Genomic DNA, 5,334 nt, shown 5'->3' with positions numbered 1-5,334 from the left:
GGGCTGCGCTGGGCGGAGGCGGGACGGCCGGGGAGCGGGTAGGGAAAGCTGGGGTGAGGGGGTGGGGGCGCGGGCGGTCAGGTATATATATTTTTCTTCTTTTCCCCCTTCTACGGCCCCCCCCTTTTCCCTCTCCCCGCTTTTTTCCCTCCTTCTGCTACTTGGATTTTTTTAGAAGCTGCGTCATGAGCATAATTTATGCAAAGAGCTTTGCCGCACGCTGCACCGCGCTCGGCCGCCGCCGGGGGCGGGCCGGGAAGGGAGGGAGCCGGGCGCCGGGAGCCGGGGTGGGGGCGGGGAGGGGACCCTCGGCCGCCGGCCGCGCCCTGAGGCCCCGGAGGCTCGCACCTGGGGCGGGAGTGCGGGGTCGGTGGGGCGGGTCGCGCAGCCCGCCCCAAGGTGCCGCCTGAGGCTGTTTCATTTCGGAAGCTTGGAGAGTGGAGCGGGGGGTTCCGGACGGGGACCCCAAGCCACGTTCCCTCAAGCCTAGGGCTGGAGTGGTTAAAAAGGCGGTGCTCTCAGCAGCCGCCTTTCCCTCCCTGGGTTAGTCATCTGCCCTTCTCAAAGTTGAAAGTCAAGTTCACGGCCATTCCCGAGCCCCAGGCCGGGACCCCACTGCGAGAAAGGAAAGGGAACCAGGCGCCGTTCAGCCGGCACCGAACCTTCCGCGCGGCCGCGCTCAGCTCCGTCCAGGGAGGGGATCCAGGTCCCCGCTGCTGGGGTGGTGGGAAGCGTCCCGGTATCCTTACCCGTGCAATAGCTGGAATCCGCCTTAATGGCCCTGTGAAACGCTAATGCCTGCCATGATATTATAGCTCTTGGGGGGGTGGTTTGGTCTGTCCTCCCTGTAGTTCTTCCCCACAGACTGTAAACTCCTCAACAGCACAGGTTGTGACTTAACTCATTTTTGTATTTCCTACCGCTGTGTGAAGGGGTGCAGTATTGCTATTGAACTTTGTCACCATGGAGGCAGAAACTCTTAGGCTATGTGACTTGGTTTGGCGCTAGACAAAGATCCCATGCCTTGGATGACATGGATCAGGGATTGTGTGAAGAAAGAAGTGGGTGTGATCAAAAGGGTTCAGGGAGGCATACATAAGGTGCTAATTGTGGTTTCCTTCCTTCCTTCCCTCCTTCCTTCCCTCCTTCCTTCCTTCCTCCCTCCCTCCCTTTTCCTCACCTGAGGATATTTTTTCCATTGCTTTTCAGAGAGAGTGGAAGGGGGAGAGAGAAACACATGGATTGGTTTGCCCCTCCACGGGCCCTGATGAGAGCTCGGATCCAGCCTGCAACCAGGTACATGCCCTTGGTGGTAATCCAGCCCAGGACCCTTCGTCCACAGGCTGATGCTCTTAGACACTGAGCCAAACCGGCTAGGGCAATTGTGGTTTCCTTTGGGAAAAGGAAACCTTTAATTTATATTGTATACATTTCTGCGTTGCTCGAATATTACTTTTTGGTTTAATTTTTTTATTGGGTTATGGCATGCGCACAGTAAAGTACACAAATCGTGAATGTACACCTTGATGAATTTTTATGTTATATATGTAATCACCACCCACAACAAGATACAAAGCATTTCCAACACCTCAGAAGGCTCCCTTGCGCTCCTTGTGAATTAATAAACTCCCAGTGACTACTATTCCAATTTTGATCACCACAGATTAGTTCTGCTGGTTCTTGAACTTCATATAAATGGAATCAGACAGTATGTACTCTTTTGTGCCTCGCTTCTGTCACTTAACAGATGCTTTTCAGATTCATCCATATTGTTGGGTCTAGCAATATTATTTGTTCTTTTTTTTTTTGGCTGTATATATTCCATTGCATAATTATACTATAATGTATCCATTCTACTATTGATGAGCATTTTGTTTGTTCCTGTTTTTGTTTTATGAATAAAACTACTATGAACATTCTTGTACAAGTTTTTTGGTAAATATATGCATTTATTTCTCTTGGGTAAATGCTGAGGAGTAAAATTGCAAGGGTTGGGGTTTATGTTTAACTTTTGTAGATACTGCTAAATAGCCTTCCAAATGTTTGAACCAATTTATGTCCTTACTAGTAACATTTGAGAGTTTTAGCTGTTCCACATCCTCACCAATACTTGCAATACTTTTTTTTTTTTTTTTGAAAGATTGCAATATAATCTTTTTGGAACAGTATATACTTTATAATCAGGAAAAAGTGAACAATATAAGTATTTTCAGGGTCAGGCAGGGAGAAGGTGTCACTCATTAGTGGCTTCCTTCTGCTTCTCATCCCAAATAAAAGTCTTCAGCAATATCCTCAACCCAGTACAATTTCTTTTTCTCCTTCACTCCCACTTCCCATGCCTTTTGAGCCTAATCTACCATGTGCCAGATACTGGGCTGGCTGCTAGGTGTCCAGTGGAATTTATAGTCTGCTGGGAAAATAGGCATTAAACAAATAATACACATATAAATATAAATTAGACATGATAATTAAGGAAACAAGAAGGTGGCATGAGGGAGATTAACACTGGGAGGCAGGGGAAACCTCTGGGGAAGTCATGTACATGTAGGGCAGAGTTTGAAAGAATAAGCAGGAGGCGGAAGGAACAGCACATGAGGCAACGAGGCAGGAAAGAACTTGGTGTTCAAGAAACAGGCTGGCACAATGTGGCTGGAACACAGCAAGTGACAGCATAAAGCAAGGCTGGAAAAATAGGCAGGGCCCAGATCAAGCAGGCCTGGCTATACATACCCTCTAATGTTTCTATTTAATCAGTTCCCTTCTTCCTTTACAAACTCTACCAAGATTTACCTCCTCCAAGAAGCCTTCTTGAATAATACATTTTTTCTAATTAATATTATTATTTTAATTATGTCATTGTTCTAATAACTCCATTATGTAATTTGTCATTTGTAGGCCATTCATTCTGTTTCCTGAGAATATATTTATTGGTTTACCCCCCCCCCCCCAAGGTGTGAGACAGCCTTCTGTTCCCTCTTTTGCCTGATCTCCAAGCAACCAGCTTATCAGGGATGCTCTGTTGACAGCAAGTGTCCCTTGGCACATACTTTTATTCCTAGAAAACTCTAGGAATGTAAGCAGATAATCCCTGGGGTCCTTACTTCCCTGGCTGGAGAACTGACCCAGTTCCAAGTCTTCAAAACTTGTGGAGCAACCCACTTTCTCCAAGGTTCTGTGCATATTTTCCCAAACACCTTCCTTATCTTCATAGCTAATCTTGCCCCTCCCCTGCTCCAGTCACCAGACTAAGGCATCATCGCTGTTGCTAAGGGACTGAGGCTTGGGCAGGTGGGAGTGAGCTGAAGGATGATGCAGCGGGGAGTCAGGTTGGTCAGCAGGAAAAATCTCTCAGCTGTGAGGAGAGTAAAGAGAGCAATGCATTTCCAAGTGCTTCTCGGGCCAGGTTTTGTTGTTGTTGTTTTTTTTGGGTTTTTCTTTACCTGCTATGTGTTTATCTGCTTGTTCTCTCTGAAAGCTTTTAGAATTAAAAAAAAAAAAATCTCTGGTGACTTCAGTTTGATAATGTTGTGCTTGTTGTGATTAGTCAGTTTTCATAAAACGAGGAAGCTGTAGTCCATCTTGATAGGTCATACCGTCCTTGTGAGGAGAACAGGCCATGAAGGAGAAGGGCCCTGAGTGCTGTTAATAATCCAGGGATCTTTTAAGATGAGAAGCCAGAGTTTCTGAAAACTTGTACATCACAGGGAGTGTGGCTGGGCATGCTCATGTTTTATAGACCTCCCACCCCGAAATGCATATATTTTATTGTATTTAATTTTAGCAATGATGTGAAAGTGTATTGCTGGGCTGCTATCACTCTGACAGATCACCTGACCAGCTCAAAGAGTAAATATGGTTTTCTTTTCATGATTTTTGTATAGTAACAAGGTGAGGAACATTTTAGCTCATAAATTATTTACCAAACCTCACAGGCATAATAGGCTATGTGCATATTCATCAGGCTGTCATCCATTATTCATAAGAAGTTCACTTCAACCGTTAGAAGAAAATGAGGTTGTTGACTGAAATGCTGAAGAAATGTGGGCTTTTGTCCTTCCCCCTCCTCCCTCCCATCTGAGTTGGTCTGGAAGTAGCCATCAAAGAATGATATTGTAGGGGAAAAATTTATTCCTGACATGCAGATGTGTAGATAAGAGGGAAGGAAATCTCGGAGTAGCAAATACATTGGCAGAATCAACCACCATCCATTTAACTTTGGCTAAAGGCCCCTGACTCCTGCTTCCACAGACATTGTGCTCAGGAAGTAGCCAAAGGGGGTCCCCTTTCTTGCAACAAAGGGCAGCTTCAGCAAATATGATAGAGTTAATGCTTCTATTAACTAAGACACAGGTTGCATTCTACAGCTGAAAAAGTATCTATCATTTGTCCTTTTTTGTTAATCCTTACCCGAGGATATTTTTTCTATTGCTTTCAGAGAGTGGAAGGGAGAGAGAGAGAGAGAGGGAGTAACATCAACGTGAGAGAGACTCATCAATTGGTTGCCTCCTGCAAGCACCCCAACCGGGGCCAGGGACGGAGCCTGCAACCGAGGTATGTGCACTTTGCCAAAATTGAACCCTGGACCTTTCAGTCCTCGGGCCGACACTAACCACTGAGCAAACCCGCTAGTGCAATCATTTGTCTTCTTATTTGACCTTCACAAGTCTGTGAGATAGGAATAAGTTTCAGGATGAGAAAACTGAGGGTCAGAGAGGTTAAATGACTTGTCTAAGGCCAAACAGCTGATGAGGAACAGACCAGGACTAGAATCTAAATTTTCTTCCACAAATTCCATGTTCTTTATAGTCTGTCTTCCTAAGTCCTCTGAATGATAAAACCCAGCATTCCCAAGATAGAAGCATTTACACAATGTTTTCCATGAACCATTGATTTTATTGTTTTCCCTTTTTCATAGCTTTATTATTTCCGTGAACTGCAGAAGCAATGTAGGCTTGATAGCATCAGATAATATGAAGTTCTATGGAACAGAGAATAACAAATGTCCCTGGTGCATGGACAGGCTGTTAACTGCCATGTCTGCCAACCCCCATTGCCACAAAAACAAGTAGGAGACATTATAATCCAGTCAGATCCAGAGATCTGGGTTCAGATTTGGCCATGGTCACTTGCTGACTGTGTAACCTTGAGCAAGTTAGCCTCTTTAAGCTATAGTTTCCCACTTATAAAATGGGGATAACACTCTTAGGGTTTTGGGGTTTTTAAAAATATGTTTGGGGTTTTTTTTATTTCAGAGAGAGGAAGGGAGAGGGAGAGAGTCAGAAATATCAATGGTGAGAGTTATTGATCGGCTGCCTCCTGCACGCCCCCTACTGA

Source organism: Miniopterus schreibersii (genome assembly GCF_964146895.1).
Source record: "Miniopterus schreibersii genome assembly, chromosome: 2".
Classification (NCBI taxonomy): domain Eukaryota; kingdom Metazoa; phylum Chordata; class Mammalia; order Chiroptera; family Miniopteridae; genus Miniopterus; species Miniopterus schreibersii.
Note: the sequence above shows the minus strand (reverse complement) of the source record.